This window comes from Emydura macquarii, unplaced genomic scaffold (assembly GCF_026122565.2).
Source record: "Emydura macquarii macquarii isolate MOO-44397 ecotype Brisbane River unplaced genomic scaffold, CSIRO-AGI_Emac_v2 contig_3345, whole genome shotgun sequence".
Lineage (NCBI taxonomy): Eukaryota > Metazoa > Chordata > Testudines > Chelidae > Emydura > Emydura macquarii.
Window position 1 is genome coordinate 7,305,266 of NW_027133482.1, and position 19,473 is coordinate 7,324,738.

A 19,473-nucleotide genomic window follows, 5' to 3' on the forward strand; every position below is an offset into this window, starting at 1 on the left:
TCCTTATGCTCCCTGCTCAGCTGTCGGTGACAGCGGCTAATGCCCCGTCTACACGCTGCTCCTCTTTGCATGGCAGCACAATGCCCCCACTCGCTGCCAGGCAGTGCAATACCCAGAAGACTCCTTTCTGGGGCAATGCCCCGGAGAGGGGCATGGGCAGGGACCTACCAGCTGGGTTGATCGGGGACAGGGTGAATAGAAGGTCCCTTCCCAGGCTCCGTAGCAGTCCGAGATGCAGCCAGCACATACAGCCTGGCGCCGTGCCTCACCCAGCGCAAGCCACTCCTTGCAGGTTGAGCTTGTTGTCAATTAGCGTGCATGCGTGTGTTCTCTCCACAGGCTGTCCCAGCTCTGCACAGGTCGCCAGCCCAGCAGGCAGGCCCTTGATGGCACTGCTCAGGAGCACCCAGACTGGGTTCGGTGGCGAAGGCGCTCAGCCAGGTTTATTGCTGACGAAGCATGGTGTAGGCCCAACGCAGACTGCTAAAACCAGACAGGAGAGGCCGTAAGGGCCTTTGCCTGTTATTTGCTACATTTGAAACATCCTGCGTGTGTCATCCTGAAGTTCTGGTCACTGGCTTTTTGTTTTATGTTTTATTTACGTTTGTTTGGGAACATCCTGAGAGGCCTTTTGTTGAATGTGAATTGCCTGACTAGGATCAAGAAGTGTTTGTTGTTAGTACACTGTGTTAATTGATGCAAGCGGAACCCATGTGGACGGGAAACCCCGCCATAGTCGTTTCTTCTTCCTTTAAGAGTATTCTCTTTTTAGGCGATGTTTTGAGTTTGTCTGACCTTCTGGCTTCTTTGAAGTAGAAATTAGTACATTAGTTGAAGAACGAAGTGGTACGTATGTGTGATAAGAAAGTGGAAAGGAGGGAGCCCTGAATCTCCACAGCGACAACGGGGAGTGAAGATACTTCGGTTTAACAACATTTTACAACCCAGATGGCCGAAGAATGCAAATAAGAGATAACACCAAAATACAGGAGGACTCACCCCAAGGACAGGAACAAGACAAAGTGGGAGAGATCACCCGAAAGCGGTCACGCTTGCAACACAACAGGTGATTAATAACCACACCAGGTGCGAAGGCAGCATGACACCACAAGACCACAGACCCGAATGGGAACTGACCATTATAAAGGTGAGGTGAAAAGATGAGGACTTCGGGTTCATTCTGCAAACATCCAGGAGCATCCGACTCACGACTGACAGAAGCCCGGTTCCCCTCTCATGTTCTATCTATCTGGCCAGTAGATTGTCTCGAGCAACGCACAGGCTGGTAATTATATTCCGCCTGCAGAACGCTTGGGTGTGTGCGAGTCTCTGTGAGGGCAATTACTTTTTGAGATTTCTGTATTCACAATAAACGCGGCATCTTGTCTTGTCTCCTGAATAAGATCCTGCTAGTCTTTTATTTTACAAATACAACAATGGTACTGGAGTTCCAGAGGGGTAGCTGTGTTAGTCTGTATACAGCAAAAACAACCAGAGTTCTGTAGCACTTTAAAGACTAACACATTTAATTTCAGCAGGCATAAGCTTTCATGGGCTTCAGCTCACTTCCTCCGATGCAGTTGGTACAAATAATACAGCAAATATTGACAACATATATAGGAGGCAACATATACATATCCAAAGGCATAGACAACAATGGGGGAGGTGGATGAAAGCTGGGGACTTGAGGCCTAATGACAACCATTGAGTAGGAGCTGAGAATGGGTGATCAGAGCAAATTACTTCTTGTAGTGAGAGAGCCATTCCAAATCCCTGTTTAAACCCAGTTTGAATGTGTCAAGTTTGCAGATCATTTCTAACTCAGCAGTTTCTCTTTCAAGTCTGTTTTTGAAATTTTTTTGTAGAAGTACAGCAACTTTCAGGTCAGCGACAGTGTGCCCTGGGAGATTGAAGTGTTCTCCGACTGGTTTACGGATGTTATTATATTTTATGTCTGATTTGTGTCCATTTATTGTTTTGCATGATGACAGTCCGGTTTGGCCAATGTACATGGCAGAGGGGCATTGCTGGCACATGATGGCATATATTACATTAGTAGATGTGCAGGTGAATGAGCTCCTGATGGTGTGGCTGATGTGGTTAGGACCAGTGATGGCGTCGCTAGAGTCGATGTGCGGGCAGAGCTGGCAACAGGGTTTGTTGTAGGGATAGGTTCTTGGGTTAGTGTTCTTGTTGTATGGTGTATGGTTGCTGGTGAGTATTTGCTTCAGGTTGGGGGCTGTCTGTAAGCAAGGATGGGTCTGTCACCCACAGCCTGAGTGAGTGAGGGATCATCTACTAGGATAGGTTGTAGATCCTTAATGATGTGTTGGAGAGATTTTATCTGGGGGCTGTAGGTGATGGCCAGTGGTGTTCTGTTGTTTTCTTTGTTGGGTCTGTCCTGTAGTAGGTGACTTCTGGGTACCCGTCTGGCTCTGTCAATTTGTTTCTTCACTTTTCCAGGCAGGTATTGTAGTTTTAAGAATGTTTTATGGAGATCCTGTAGGTGTTTGTCTCTGTCTGAGGGATCGGAGCAAATCCAGTTGTATCTTAGGGCTTGGCTGTAGACAATGGATCGTGTAACGTGTCCAGGGTGGAAGCTGGAGGCATGAATGTATGTATTGCGGTCAGTATAGGGTGGTATTAATGTGACCATCCCTTATTTGTATTGTAGTGTCCAGGAAGTGGATTTCTTGTGTGGACTGGTCCAGGATGAGGTTGATGGTGGGGTGGAAATTATTGAAATCCCGGTGGAATTCTTCGAGGGACTCTTTCCTGTGGGTCCAGATGATGAAAATGTCATCAATGTAGCATAGGTAAAGGAGAGGAGGCGAGGCAGCTGGAGCTGCCCGAGCTGCCAACCCCCAGTGAGCCAGAGGGGACACACACACCCTGCGACCTAGAGGAGCTGCCCTCCGCAGAGGACCCCGAACAGTTCCTGGACCTGCCGTCAAGTGACGAGGAACCAGGGTACGGCTCAGGAGACCAGGTACTCTAGGGAGACGGTGCGAGGAAGTAGCCCAGGGAAGCCGACTATGGTCCGGCCGAGCGTGTGCTCGCTGTGAGTCAGCGTGTTTCTGCCAGAGCCCCGCTGATCCCGTGACAGGACACCCCGTCACTTACAGGGCCCTGGGCTGGGACGCAGTGGAGACGGTGGGCCTGCGTCCCCCTCCCCCCTTCCTACCCCGACCGAAGGGTGAACGCCTGTTGAGGGCCAGAGCCTGTCCCTTGCTGCCAGCCGCGCCCCGCCGGAGGGCCGGGTGTGGACTAGCTACTCGCCCCGCTGGGGGCTAGGGGCTGGTTTTTCCCCATTGCCAGCCTGTCCTGCCGGGGCTAGGCCTGAGACTATTGCCTCGCCCCTCTGGGAGCTAAAGACTGTTTCCCGCTGCCTGCGGAGGGCTAGGACATAGACTGTTTGCTCGCCCGGTGAGGGCTGGAGACTGTGCACCCATGGCAACGCCCGCCCTGCCTAAGGGTCAGGGCTTCAGGACTGGCCACTCGCCCTACGCAGGGCTCGAGATGTCCCCTTTGCTGGCCCACCCCGCCCAAGGGTCGGGGCCCTGAACTGCGTGCTCGCCTTATTAAAGGGCTAGAGACTCCTACCCCTAAGGAGCGGCCTGGACCCACGGCTCGCCCTACTAAGGGCTGGAGGCGCCCCTTTAATTCGGACTCCCCGAAGGGCGTCGGCGCTGGGAGGTGTGGCCTCCCTCGCAGATTGACAACGTCGGAGAGCCACTGGCACCGCCCACTACAGGGGATCTTCTACGATGCCCATTACAATGGACTCAGCTCAGTCAGCAGCGGGACCTTCCACTGCCCCCTTGGCTGGACAAAGGTGCCCCTCCTGTGATTTCTCTTTTACACTGTAGCCCATAGGACTAGCCAGCTTGCTTGCATTATATAGGTATGCATCTTTTCTTATAGATTTAAGTATGATTGTTTGATTAATAGAGTTATAAAATGTATATATTTTGCTGTAATGCAAGGTACCTTACAGGCCACATCCTGTATGACAGCTATGCAGTTAGCACACACATATTCGGGACCTTTGGCCTAGATAAGTGTTGATGCATGAAAGGATAAGACATATATAGTCATAACCTTTACCCTAGGTAAGTCGGGGGGGGCTGTCACAGGTTACGCCCCAAGAAACTTTACAGGTACACCACAGAACCCACAAAGGGCCAGAAATAACAAAAGTGAGATAAATAAACTACCTGGAACCATCTGGAAAGGATGTGGATATGTCATTAATATGCATGAACCTGCCAGCCTATAGAATATGTGTACCTCAATAATTTGGGGGTGGTAAATCCAAGTTTGGACTTAGAAGGAGGACCCATATTCTTGGGGTATAAGAAGGGGAAGATCGTACTATTTGGAGCGATCGTCAGCTACTCCTGCTTGAAGTTTCTTTAGTTAGTGTTAAGATTTTTCTTCTTCATTTATACTTAGTATTATTTGTGGTGTTAGTCTTAGCCTTATAGTTCTTAGCTCTGAGGAGTGCCTACTCCACCCCTCTGCTCAAGAGTTGAGGAACCAGACATCTCTCTCAACCAGGTCATCAGGGAAGAGTGTGAGTATATTAATCCAAAGCATATCGTAGAAATATATATACCAGCTGAGTCTCTAAACTTAAGATTGTATTATCCATTATCCATTTGATTGTTCATGTTCTCTATATCAGTCATTTGTCTATCATTTTATGTTATCTTAATAAAAGCTTATAAATTATACACATTTGGTTATCACTAAGAACCTTCCTGTAGTGCACCCCGGGGTCCCTATAAACTCTTCTGGAGCCTGGTTCAGGGACAAAAGCCTCGTTATCTTCTGATCAGATCAACTGGTGAGCCTATAACCTATTAAATAACGAATACACCTAAAATCAGGCTACAACACATTGTGACGGGGTGTACCAACCCCGCACTGGCAATGCAGGGGCAAACCAACTGCTTTGGGCCGGCGAGGCTACGCCCCCTCACCCTGGCTGGGCATGCTCCCAGTGGGGGGAGCATATAAAAGGAAGCCGCTCAGCTCAGTCTGGGCTGGCTGAGGAGGGGAGCGGACATGTGCGGTGGGATCTTGCTGAGATGCTGACAGGACTCCAGGTCGCAAAGGCCGAGTGCCCAGGCTATGCTGCAGGATCCCAGTCAGCTGCGGGGACTGAAGGAGGCCTCGAGCCGCTGCCAGTGGCGGAGATGCCCAAGACAGGACTAAGGGTAGGAAGCAACACAGCGATTGCGTTCGGGGACATGGAGTCTCGGAGACCTGAATTCTGCAACAGGGTCGCTGCTTTCATAGGGCCCTGGTTCTGAACCTGGTGGAGTAGGTGGTGAGAGAGCAGGGCCTTGGACTCTTACCATTAGATGCTACCGCTGTCAGTGAGGGGGGCAGCTCCTTGGACCCCGCTAACCCGCTGACACATGGCGGAGAATGCGGGCAGCGATCGGGTCCTGCACGGAGCAGGACGAGGAGTGATGAAACCTCAGAGTTGCCATGGATACAGGGGCAGCTATTAAAATGGATGTTGCAGAGCCAACAGCAAATGGCCACCCAGCAACAAGAGCAGAAACAAAAGCTAACCCAGCAGCTGATAGCCCAGCGCCAGGAGCACTTGGTTCAGCAAAGGGCAGTGCTCCTACAGCCATCTGGAGCATCCTCCATCCCTGGGACCGGACCAGGAGCAGAGATCACTCTGAGGGGCGTGCCAGTCTGACTTGCTAAGATGAGGCCCGGCAATGACCCGGAGGCTTTCCTGGTCACCTGCAAGCAGGTCACTGCCCCAGTTCACTGGCCGTCAGAACATTGGGCTACCTTCGTGGCCCCGTACTTACCTGACTGGGCGCAAACTGCCTATCATAGTCTAGACCCTGTCGACACACTCGAATATTCAGTTGTGAAGGCGGCCATCCTAGACCACACAGGCATCAACCCCAAAACATTTCACCAGTGGTTTGGCTGGGAGAGGTACCTGCCTGCCCCGATCCCTCCCCGAACCAGACTGCAGGCGGACACCCAACGACTCCAAGACAACCCGTTGGTGCTGGCTCAAACCAAAGACGCTGACTGGGGTGCAAGTGGCGGAGGCTGTTGTACTGGAACAATTTGCTCAAATGGGAGTGGGTGCAGTGCCACCGGCTATCAGCCTTCGTGGAAGCAGTAACTCTGCCGGTCAGTTAGTCCCAGACTCACCATCACACACTTCCAGGTGTACACACGAGACGAACTGGCCATTGGCTGACCAGGGCCCGTGGTCTGTCACATCAGCACAGCTACACACACACACACAGGGCTCCTGGTGAAATACTCATGGCTCATGTCAGTGCCAAGGGCCAAGTTCTGTGTTTTTAGTGATTTGCCGTACACTCTGTCGGTGTGAAGAGGCTTTGCTTCCAGAATCCTCCAACACTCAGACGTACCAAGCTTTCCCAGACTTCTGTTAGCCACGGTGATTTATAGTAATTTGGTACCATCCCAACCATCCCCCGTTTGATACCCAATTACAAAAGGTCATTGTAATATCGCATCAATCATGCCAATTATACCAGTGATACGAATTATTGGGACATGTGGGGGGTTTCTGTGGGGTTTTTTGTTTGTTTACATGCTTGATAGACAATACAGAGGCACAGTGCTGTTTAACGTAACAGTTTAGTTGGTTTTACTTTACTTTTTAGTAAGAGCTATAGCAAGACCATAAGATTTAACTTAGAACTCAAAGATTACAAACATATCTATGGTTTATGCTTTAGCTGATTACACAGGGTGTGACCTGTAGGTTTTTTGCATTACAGCCAGAATACAAATGTGTAAACCTATTATAATAAAACAAACAATTGCATTAATAAGAAAAGATATAGATATATACACACAAAGAAGCAGACTAATTTTATGGGCTACAAGCCCCTTACATAGATATGAACGTAGATGGTTAGTTACTTGTGGGAATCGTTTTAATGCCATTTTTTACCGCATGGGATGGAGGAAGGGCATTATAATAATGATACTTTGAGTTCTGGTACTTTTAGTCCTGAGTACCATGAATACATGTTTAACAGCATTATTATTTAGTCTTTGTATGGGTGTTTGCTTATACTTACTAATTTTACACTGCATGCATTTTAACATCATAAAAATAATTTTTATTGCAATTCCTTGGACAATTTATTTTTGTAGTCCAACTGTCACCCAGGGGGTTTGCTGCAGACTTATTACCTTTATTCATTAATTGAGTAACGGATTGTTTGCTTTGTTTATATTATTAGTAATTTGTATGAGGTAGGGTTTTTTTTATGAGACAATAATGCTTTGAATTGCAACCCTAGAGGGGGAACATAGACAAGGAATGTTGGTTCACTTTCGATAGTTACATTTTGATAGGCTGGATTAGAGAGGATGACAGTGATGTTTTTAAGAATGGGAATAGGGGAAATTGCTTTGTTTTTTGTTCAAGTAACTTAGTTTGAAGTAAAACAAAATATGGGTCTGTAACCTGACACTTCAAAGGACTGTATTGGTGGGTTTTTTGGGTACCACGCAGATTGGCCGTTGTTAGCATAGGTCACCCATTTTATTAGGTTTTACTTAGTCAGCCTTTCCAGGCATGACACCGATGATCTGTTTGTAACCTTTTCTGTAGTCCACCCACGACGGGTCTGTTTTCAACACATTACATACACAGACGGGCTGAGGCCCGTTTTTAGAGCAACAGGGCCCTTTGCAGAAGTTTACAGCTCTGAGTTGGAGTGTGACAGACCAACAAGGGAGGCACACTGTCAAATTCTTGCTGGATGCCATTTTTCAGGTGACCTCTGGACTGGACAGCTGCCAATTGCCAATTGACATCCTGGGGTAAAGAAAGCGTGAATGAGACGTACAAGGCCTGAGCCAACATACAGTCTTTGGAAAAAGAACAGTTGTCTTGAGTGGGGTGAGGTGTCCCAGATTCCACTTGTCTCGTGGTTTTTAATGACAAAATCCGACGGAGTCCAAACATGGATCTTTTTCTTTCACAGCCTTTGAAAACATTTAGAGCAACACCACTTCACCACTGCTCCTTTTTGGTTTGGTTCAGAACCTTTTTGTAATCTTAGAGCTTGCAATGCAGCAGTGATGGGGTTTATAACAGACTTTTCATACACAAAGCAGATATTTCTTCCCTAAATATTGGTTCTTTTGCTGATTATTGTTTAAAGTGGCCAGCTGATTCGTTTTAAGTCAGGTTTTATTAAACCGTGGGTTCACCCCAAACAGTGAATTAAACTGAACCAAATAGTCCTGTTAGGGACCCCACGATTTCAAGAGGATCCAAGTGAAACTTTTTTCTAGGGGTATAAAATGAGAAAAGGATTCCCCCATATCCCCCCGATTCTAGTGGGGAAAAAAGGAGGAGGGAGGAAGTGAATGAGGGGTCCCGGCAAACCAGATGATTTTTGTTTGCATAAAGGCAATCAGCACGAAAACCAGCATGAACATTTCTAGATCTTTCCCTTTCAAAATGTTTTGTTGAAAAATCAGGCTTCTTCATCACCTTTTATTTCAATGACAATGTTGCATTTGACATTTTTTAACAGGGAAAAAAACCCTGATTTTTAGACCTGCTCCAGTAACAGCCCCTACTGCCAGCTCCAGCCCTCAGGAACTCCTCCGGTCCTTCAGACTGCTGCCACCCTGCCAGCCTCCTGGGGAGATGCCTGACGGGGCACCAGGCCGAGGCCATGCAGCCTTGGCTGGGCATGTGGTGTCACCCCTGGAGGTGCAGCTCTCAGCAATGCCCAGCAGGCTGAATTTGGCACCCGTGGGGCCAACTGTGGGCTCACCCGTCCCCATGGCTCTGGCTGCGTGGGTGGCTGCTAGAGGGCAGGGTGAAGTAATGAATACCCCGGCGGGGAAGGTAGGTGTGACCAGTGCCCTCAGCAGAGAGCCCAGGGCCGGCTCCAGTGGGACCAGGAGTCGTGTGTCCCCAGCCCCTCCAGGGAACACTGCTGGGGTGGAGAAAGGGTGCCCGGACAGAACAGCCCTTCCGCACAGGGCCGTCTGGGGAGAGAGGGGTATGTCCCGTGTGAGCGCAGTCAGGGCAGTGATGGAGCTTGTGGTGGGAGGCGGAAAGGAGAGGGGAGCGTGATGCCAAGGCCCCTTTAAATCTCTGCCCCGAGGTCGGAGCCCTTGGCACCGTGTGCGTCATGCATGCGCCGTTGGGCCTCCCGTGCGCTGTGCAGGGCCAGTCTGACAGCAGCTAGCGCAGAGGCCGAGGACTCCCCCGACCCGGGGCAGAGGAGACGCCACAACTATCTCCCTCTGAGCAGCTGCTCTGGGCCGCCTGGCGAGGGCGGATGGGGGAGCCGCGGCTCAGGCAGCTCGCGTGGATCAATTGTCACAACATTCCTCTCGGCCTGCCGGCCCGGGGGCGTTGGGGGAAGCAGGTGCCCTGGGGAAGTGCTTCCTCATCCCCACCCGCCCGTACACGGCCCAGGGATTGTCCTTCCGCCCCCTGCCTCCTTGAAAGCAAAGGCTCCCTGCTGGGATTTGACAAACGAAGCGGAAGGCGAAGTGGCCAGCTGGGGCCTCTGGGAACGGGAGGGAAAGGCCAGCGGCCCTCAGTGCCGTCTGGCCCAGTAGCTAGCACAGGCATTCCCCTCTGATGTGTGGTGTCCAGGGCAGGCCAGCCTCACCCAAAGCGCCAGACCCTTCGAAGGCATGGACTGGAGTCGATGGAGCGTCAATGGAGCTGCCAAGAATTTTGCCTGTAGGGCTTGAAGTCACACAAAACACCTCACCCTCGTTGGCACCAGCTGGCTGCTGACGCAAGGGCCCTGGAGACTTGAACTCCCGTCTTGTTCCTCATACGGGACCGCCCCAGGCAGGCCACAGGGCATCAGCTGGGCCAGGGGGTGGAGGGGTGGTTTGCCTGGCTTGCTGCTCTGGGGAGAAGAACCCTTCACTCCCCAGAGGTCTCAGGCCAGCCCCTGGCCCTGGCACTAAATCGCTTGGAAATAAAGGACAGAATCAGGGAGGCTGGGGGGCAACATGAACGTTTAGTGACTGGTGGCTGTGATTGGTTGCACGGCCATCTCCACAGATACAATCCGTCGCCGGTGCTGCCACGGTGCAGGGAGCGACCGCAGAGGGCACAGGCGGAGTCGTAGATTTAAGACCAGCAGGGACCGTTGGATCATCGTGTCTGCCCCCCACAGCACAGCCCGTAGAATTTCACCCAGGTAGCCCGTTAGTGGGCCCAATCACTTGGGCTTTGGCTAATCATCTCACAGGAAGGCAGCCAGGCGGGCTCTGAAGCCATCCAGAGCTGGAGAGTCCACCTGAGACATGGGCACCTTGTTCACGGGTTAGTCAGCCTGTCCCAGGGTGGGGGGGCCCTGTCATAGGAGCCGAGCCTCAGCCCCACCAGGAACCCACTCCGCTCACCTCCCCAGATGGTGAGAAGCTGTGAGGGCAGGTGACGTGCATGTCATGTGGCTTCACTCGGCCTTTTAGAAAAGACGGGAGAACGTTTCCCGTGGAGAGGATTCCCTCCCTCCTTTCCAGCAGGAAGTCCTGGGGATTTCTGCTCAGTGAAAGAGCAGGAAGACAGAGGAGCAGGGCTGTATGCTCTGGGGTTGGTGGTTTGGTGGTTGGTTTCTTTACCCCAGAAGGCGTGGATGTTTGTTAAATGGCTTACCTAGAGGGCAAGTCACTGAAGCAGCCAAACCCAGCTGTGGGGGGTTTTTTAGGTGGTTATTTTTTTTTTTTTGGTCTTGATTTTGTTTTTTAAGATGACCTGAGATGGGGAAACTGAGGCAGGGTTGCTACAGTGCCACCCGAAGCCATGAGGGGGGGTGCTCTGAGGTGGCAGCCCTGTGACTCACCTTCAGTGTTAAACAAAACCGGGCTTTATTTCTAATTGGAATTTGTCTGGCTTTAACTCCCAGCTGTTGGTTCTCGTTCTGCCTCTCTCGGCTGGAGTGAAGAGCCTGTCCTCCCTGGTGTTTGTCCCTGCGAAGGCGCTCACATGTTGCAATCAAGCCACCTCTCAGTCCTCCTTCTGATAAACTAACAGACCGAGCTCCTTAGCCCTCTCACTGTAAAGGTAAGCAGCGGCTTCGTTCCAGCCCAGAGGCAGCTGCATGTCAGACATGGGGCCGCCAGCCCTGTCCATAATGGACCTCTCAGGCTGCAGGAAACTCTAAATAACTCTACTGCATCCAAGGGAGTCACGGGGGGTTTACACCCACGGATGTGAGAGCGGAATTTGGGCTGCAAAGCGCTGGGAATCCTTTAGGAGGACGTGTCCCAGTGTCTGGGCTGGCTGCACCTCACTCCCCTCTCTGGGTGCACCCCCTTGGGGGTCAGGCCTGGCGCCTTTACCTCCCTGCATCTCTCCCACTGCTAGACCAGGCCCTGGGGTGTCCACCCCACTTAACCCCAGCACCACCTGGGCTCTGGCACCAGTGGTTCTTCCCTCGGGGGTCTGGGACAAGAGGTGACTAGGGTGAGCGGTACTGCTCATGCCGAAGGAGCATTCGTTCTGACAGCAGGAACAAACCGTGTAGAGAATGAGGATTTTAAAGCAACAGTCAGTCTGCACATGGGTCTGGCTGGCCCAAAGGCTCCCCACCCCCGCGGGAACTTATGCAGCCCCACGTCTTCACAGACTGAACATCTTCCCCTACACACACACACCTCTTGAGGACGTGTTCCTCTCCAAACCTGCCACGCTTCTTTAGATCTCTGGTATCCTGGGGCCTTCTCCCCTCCTGGCAATGTCTCTTAACAGCTCCACTGTTTGCAGAGCAGTGGCTTCTCAGCATCCATTGTTTTTCTTGACAGCCCCCTACTAATCTAACCCCCCACTAACCAGGTCAACATACAGTATTCACGATCACAACCATTACGGAGCAGCTCTGATTCCCCCACAGTAAGATCACGTTATTAGCCCAGTTGCGCTGGGGTTGTTTTCCACGGTTGCCTGGAGGTAATGGTCAGTGACCATGAGACCAAGGTTTCATCCAGGCGCCTCTGTGATCTGTTTATCACAGCCACGCCAGTGTGTTGTCTAATGGATGTGACGGAATTGCAACAGGCCCTGGGAAGCATCTTCCTGAGACCTGCGTTCTGGGCTCTTCCGATTTCACAGCTGGGATCTGGTTTGCAGGATCTGAGGGACTGGAGCCACAGAAGGGGGTGGGGAAATCTACCAGAGAATGTCAGCAAATTCTTTCCAGATGGATCAGGCTAGTCCCTCTCTTCCATCGCTTGTGTTTTAAATTTCCAGCCCAGTGCTAGAGCCTAGAGGTTTGCCCAATGCTATTGCAAGGAAAAGAGTTGTACATGGGCCTTATATGACATTTAACACTGTATATTTTCAATGGGTCCTGTCTTGATGGGTGTGATGGGGCGGGCACCCCACACTGGCCCTGCAAGAGCTGACTTGGGCCAGCTGGGGCTAATTAGGCAGCAAACAAGGGAGCTTTAAGCTGGAGGCAGCTAATTAGACAGAAGCTCACCTGTGTGGGCCAGACGGGGCTTCCATAAAAGACAGGAAACTGGAAACAGAGGGGGCTGCCAGGAACAGCTGCAGGCCCTCCCTGGACAGAGGGAGCAGGGTTTGGGGCTGGTACACCTAGAGAAAGGAGAGGAACCAGGAGCTGTAGGAGGGAGTCCAGGAAAAGAGCAACTAGGGCGGTGGGAAAGCAGGCCAGGTTGCAGGTGTAGGGTCCCTGGACTGGCATGGAGCAGTGGGTGGACCCCAGTCCCCGCACCAGCCAGGGGGAAGTGACACCATCAGGCAGTGCCAGAGCAGCCTGCCTGAGACCTTTGTGGGAAGGACTTTGGGTAAACCCCCCGCCCTCGCTCCTCCTCCTCTCCTGCCCCCCAATCCCCCCTGGACTGGCATGGAGCAGTGGGTGGGCCCCAGTCCCCGCACCAGCCAGGGGGAAGTGACACCATCAGGCAGTGCCCTCGCTCCCCGCCCCGGAACGGGGGACCACAGTAGTGCGCTGGCTGGGGGGCTGAGTCACGAAGAGGAGGTTGCAGTGCCTGGAGCGAGGGGAGCCGCAGGGCAAGCTGGGACGGATGAAGCCGTGGCCGAGAAAGGTCCAAAACCTGGCAGAGCTAATCCCCAGGATGGCCAGGCGGAGGCTCCACTGTGGAGAGTGGACCCCCTGACAATGGGCTGTAATGTAACTGCTTCCTCCAAGGTGTCGATTTCAAAAATAAAGTTGTCTGACCTGTAGCCCACTTCCAAACTTGGAAGCGTCCTGCAAGTGCCTTGTTGGCCAGAATACGAACGTGGGTCTGGTTTTTAGATTAATAGTGGAGATGATGAACTTTATCCTACCTCTACATTTGTTTTTAGTTTGCTAATACGTGAATGATCAAGCCACTGGCTTTGTTGTGCTAGGGTTTTCCTGTTTGCTGTTTTTACAGGGGTTTTGTGTTGAATTTTCTGCAGACGGGTGACTTCATGCCTTCTTAACACAGCCACCTGCTCAGATGCTTTCTGAGAACCGATACAAGGGTTGCTTATTTTTGGTACTAATTTGATTATTTAACTCCAGTCCAGTAGTAAGACAAACCGGCTTGAGTCTAGTGTTTTTCTTCTCGGGTTAGTACTGTTAATCACAGCTCAGCTGTGGGAGATGTTCTCTGGACTGTATTGTAACAGGTCTAATAGCCTGTATGAAATAGAAACACATGAGGCGTCACGGACAGCGGGTGAACCACCCGTTGGGGGAGCCCAGCCCATGGCCCCGCCCCTCCCTTGCTGCCACCTGGAGCTGCCCCCTACTTCAGCTGAAGGAGCCCTGCCCCATCCCAGAGCTGGGCCACCCTGAGTCCCAACAGGGCAGCCCTGGCACCCCCAGCTGCAGGTGGCCCAGCCCCCCCAAGTCCCGGCTGCGCACCCCCGTTCCTGAGCACCGGCCAGGTGGCCCTAGCACCCGCTGGTGGCCCTAGCACCCGCTGGTGGCCCTAGCACCCGCTGGTGGCCCCAGCCATGCCCAGCCCAGGCTGTGCAGTCCCAGCGCCCGCCCCGGAGCACCAGCCGTGCGTGGCCCTAGCCATGCCCAGCCCCAGCGCCCGCCAGCAGCCCTGAACACCAGTGGGGCGGTCTGAACCAACGGCTGGCTCACCATCCTCCAGCCCCCACCTTGTTCAGGGGAGGCTGAGCAGGCGGGAAGCTGCTGCTGCAGCGTCTGGGGCAGACACAGAAGGAGGGGGCAGGACCACGCCTGGCTGTTTGGGAAGGCTAAGTCTCCCCCCACCTCCAATACCCGGCGCCTACGTGGGGAGACACACGTGACAGAGTAGGATGTGCTGCAGCAGGAGTGGAAGAAAGCATCGAGTCAAATGTAGTAAAAATCACAACTGAACCAAAGGGTGCCACAGACTCTCTGCATAGGAATTCCCTGCTTGAATAATAAGAATACAGCCACAGGGATTGCAGTGTTAAGAGAGAGACTTCGAAACACTGGGTGTGGTACAAGAGCTGAGGCCTGAACCAAAGTCAGGCTTTAGGAAACAGCAACTGCTTACAAGGTCACTGCCCGGTACAGAAACTTGGCAGAGCCGCGGCCTTGTTAAAACACCAGCATTCCACCACTCCCCCAGGACATGGTAACTGCAGAAACCCAGCCCTGGGAGACAGTGCCAGTGCTCCCTGAACAGCAATACAATACAGGGGAGCAGTATGTGCCTTCCCCAAGATGCAGTAGTGCACAAACACAATCATGAGAGACAGTGCAGAGACCCCTGCTTACAAGATAGTGGAGACAGGATGGATGAAGGTGTTGTGCGTGATTTGGGGTCAAGGCATGGCACAATAGATGCAATGTTATCAGGGTATAAGAAAGGGCAGAAGGGCTGGGGCATCTTTGTCCAGCCTAGGGGAGAATGGAAACTCCTGCCATTAACTGAGCCAGTCCATTATAAGTACCTGTAACTCCCATGGGACGCTAGCACCGAGCTTCATTGACAATAAACCTGGCCAAGTACCTTTGCCATTGACCCGAGTCTGTGGATATTCATGGGCAGTGCTAACGATGCCTGTCGATTCAGCTCGCTGCAGAAGCTGAGCTGGCATCCAGAGGGGAACTCACACCAGCACGCACACCTGACTGACAACAGGGACATATTACCACCCAGCTGACTGGGATGGTGATGTTCTCCAAATAAAAAATGTCACAGGGTCATTTTTAGGGGATAAGGCAACAAGCCACGTTTATTGTGAACACAGAAATTTGGTAAATAGTATCAATAAAAAGAAAAGTATCAACATCAATATTGTGCTTTACTTAGTGAAATAGTATTAATAATGTAAACACTAGGAAAACAGTATCAACATTGTATCAATAGTACAATTACAGAGACACATGTTTTAATTGGTACTTGTGTTCACACTCACACACAGACGGACATACACAGACAGGGAGACAGACAAACATACACAGGAGTCTCACAGATGTTAGTTACCAGCCTCATTGGTGCTCGTGGTAGTCACTGGCCAGGTGACTGCAGCACGAGGGTGAGGAGCAAGGTTCTGCCGATGCGCACCGGTACTCCTGGCTGGTTGGTGATGTAGACTGAACCTCCAGCCTTCATCTCTCTGTCCCATTTTATAGGGAAAAGACCCCATGTCAGTCTATGGGTTTTTGCTCTGTCATGCTGCATCTGCATTTGGTGTGATCCTCAATCACGCACGTTGTTGCAAGCCTGATCAGATTTTGTCCTGTGAAGTGGGCTGGCTCCAAGGTCATCAGGGTGGCTCCTCTTCGGCCAGTTGATTATCTTCGCTCCTTTCTTCTTCCCTAACATGTTTGAGGTGAGGCTGGTGTTTTCTTCATCTATTTCGATATCCCTCACTCAGACCAACTGTTCAGTCACTCTCCCTGTCTACACCCACCTCAGTTGCTCAGCCATTCACACTCCAATCTCTCAGGGCCAACTCCTAGCTGAAGAACTCACATCTTATTTTTAAAGCAAACCTTATTTCATTATTGCCAGTGTCTTTCACAATTGGAAGCATTTATATGACATTTCACAGTGTGGCTTCTTATACTTAAAATAGGGTTTTTACAAAAATATATTGAAAGTGAGTAAAATTAACAGATAAAATGGTCTTAAAACAGATAGACTTATAGAAAGTAAGTGAACATTTCAAAGGGTAAAACAATACGAGTTAGCTGAGGTTTTAACTTTTGATTAAAGTCACAGTGTGTCAGGCTGAAGTGCCTTTTGGTAGGAAGAGGGGCGGGGGAGGTGTTTGTGGCTCTGTTCTTTTATGTATTTTTCAAAAACAAGATTTGGCCAACAGTGATAGTGACTGTGAAATGCTCAGGGAGATTAAAGAGGCTCTACAAATAAAAAACTCCATCATCATAATAATAATAATAATAATAGGGGATTTCAACTATCCCCATATTGACTGGGTACGTCACCTCAGGATGGGATGCAGAGAGAACATGTTTTGACACCATAAATGATTGGTTCTTGGAGCAGCTAGACCTGGACCCCACAAGAGCAGAGGCAATTCTTGATTTAGTTCTAAGTGGAGCACAAGGTCTAGTCCAAGAGATAAATATAGCTGAACCACTAGATAATGGCAACCATAATATAATTAAATATAACATCCCTGTGGGGGAAACACCAAAGAAGCCCAACACAGCAGCATTTATTTTTGTGTAGTTCCCCTTTCTGAAATTGAGGAAGCTAGTTAAACAAATTAAAAGGACATGGAAACTTTTTAAAGACACCATAATAGAGGCTGAATTTAAATGTATACCCCAAATTAAAACACACAGTAAGAGGACCCAAAAAGTGCCACCGTGGCTAAACAACAAAGCAAAAGCAGTGGTTAGATGTAAAAAGGCAGCCTTTACAAATTGGAAGTTAAATCCTATTGAGGAAAATAGAAAGGAGCATAAACTTTGGAAAGTCAAGTGTAATAGTGTACTTAGGCTAAAAAAGAATTTGAAGAGCAACCAGCCAAAGACTCAAAAAGTAACAGCAAAAAAAAAAAAAAAATTTAAGTACATCAAAATCAGGAAACTGGCTAAACAGTCAGGGAAGCTACTGGCCAATTGAAGTGTTAATGGAGCATTCAAGGAAGCCAAGGTCATTGCAGAGAAACTAAATGAATTCTTTGCATCAGTCCTCACAGCTGAGGATGGGAGGGAGATTCCCACACCTGAGCCACTCTTTTTAGGTGACAGATCTGACGAACACCCAGATTGAGGTGTCATTGGAGGAGGTTCTGGAACAAATTGATAAATTAACCAGGACCAGACGGTATCCACTCAAGAGTTCTGAAGGAACTCAAATGGGAAATTGGAGAACTACTAACTGTGGGATGTAACCTATCATTTAAATCAGTTTCTGTACCAGATAACTGGAGAACAGCTAATGTGATGCCAATGTTTAAAAAGGGCTTCAGAGGCGATCCCGGCAATTATAGGCTGGTAAAGCTAACTTTGGTACTGTTGTAACGGGATAAACCATTGTATTGTGTGTGTACCCCGAGTCCATGTTGAGAAAGAGACAAATAATTGCAGTATCTGTTAGACTTGTTTCACAATGGAAAATTTTGTTATGTGATGGAAAAATCCATTAAGGATTGTTAATTGTGCTTCAAGTTGTTTTGTAGTTATCTGTCCTTGTAATTGTTTCTAGTTATTTTTGTAATAGATAAGGGGAAGTTGTTAATCTTGTGTAATAGATAAGGAGGTAGAAGTTGTAAGCCACATGGGGGAAGAAACTCAGAGGCAGTGAAAGACCCTGACCGAAAAGTGCCCGGTTAAACTTGGAATAAGGGGAACTTGCAAGCATAGCAGTTCCTGGCCCAAATTTAGAAGTTTGCAGTCGCTGCAACCCTTTCTTGGCAAGTTACACCCGGTCAAGGATAAAACTTCTGGCCGGGGGACTCCCCAAGGAGGGACCGACAAAGTGACGTAGAAAATGCCCATCATTGGTTTGGCGGACGTATAGGCTGGAGTGGAGATAAAAGAGTTCTCAGACAAAGCAGAAGTCAGAAAGCCTTGTCGTGGGGACCACCGAGCCCCCCCAAGGGGTGCACCAGAGTTGTGCCTGTAAGAGGGTCTGATCAGCCGTCGCGCCTCTTTTCAGCTCGTCGCCTCAACATTGCATTAGAATAGTCAAGTAACCGAGCTGATAACCCGTTGGGATCCATCCCGCGGATGATAACCTGGGTGTGAATATGACAGAGGTTCCACCTGGATGAAAATTAGCGCTAAAATAAGATAGTGAAGTCCAAAGTAGATTATGAAGAGTTACAAAGGGATCTCCCAACACTGGGTGACTGGGCAACAAAATGGCTGATGACATTCAATGTTGATAAATGCAAAATAATGCACACTGGAAAACATAACCCAACTATACATACTAAATGATGGGGTCTAAATTAGGTGTTGCCACTCAGGAAATAGATCTTGGAGTCATTGTGGATAGTTCTATGAAAACATCTTCTCAATATGCAGCAGCAGTCAGAAAAACTAACCGAATGTTGGGAATCATTAGGAAAGGGACAGATAACAAGACAGAAAATATCCTATTGCCTCTGTATGAATCCATGGCACTCCCACACCCTGAATAGTGAGTGCAGTTCTGGTCACCCCATCTCAAAAAAGACATATTGGAATTGGAAAAGGTACAAAGAAGGGCAACAGAAGTGATTACGGCTATGGAACAGCTCCCATATAAGAGGAGATTAAAGTGACTGGGACTTTCCCGCTTGGAAAAGAGACGATGAGGGTAGGATATGCTAAAGGTCTATAAAATCTTGACTGGTGTGGAGAAAGTATATAAGGAAGTGTTCTGGAGCACAGGACTTACGAGGAGAGGCTAAGGAAACTGGGTTTGTTTAGTCTGCAGAAGAGAAGAATGAGGGGGGATTTGATAACAGCCTTTAACTACCTGAAAGGGGGTTCCAGGGAGGATGGGGCTAGGCTGTTCTCAGTGGTGGCAGATGACAGAACAAGGAGCAATGGTCTCAAGTTGCAGTTGGGGAGGTCTAGGTTGGACATTAGGAAAAGTTTTTCACTAGGAGGGTGGTGAAGCACTGGAATGGGTTACCTAGGGAGGTGGTGGAATCTCCATCCTTAGAGGTTTTTAAGCTGAGGCTTGACAAAGCCCTGGCTGGGATGATATAGCTGAGGTTAGTCCTGCTTTGAGCAGGGGGTTGGACTAGATACCTCCTGAGGTCCCTTCCAACTCTAATATTCTATGATTCTATGATTCTCATAACACAAGAACTAGGGGTCACACAATGCCATTATTAGGCAGCAAGTTTAAAACAAAATTCCTTTGCCAGAGGATGTTGTGAAGGCCAAAACTATAACAGGGTTCAAAAATAACTATGTAACACATGGAGGATAGGTCCATCAATGGCTATTAGCCAGGATGGGGCTCTGGGTGTCCCTAGCCTGTTTGCCAGGAGCTGGGACCGGATGACAGGGGCTGAAT

The 19,473-nt window shown here is 49.9% G+C and overlaps 1 protein-coding gene across 1 annotated transcript in view; it reads left to right on the forward strand.

The window, feature by feature from the left end:
• Positions 1 to 1,134: 1,134 nt before the first annotated feature.
• VPS16 (VPS16 core subunit of CORVET and HOPS complexes) overlaps positions 1,135 to 19,473 on the forward strand; it is a 51,662-nt gene continuing 33,323 nt past the window's right edge. Inside the window, exon 1 of the mRNA XM_067533529.1 lies at positions 1,135 to 1,147. The gene's annotated coding sequence lies outside the window, so the exon portion shown is untranslated. The remainder of the gene's footprint in view (positions 1,148 to 19,473) is intronic.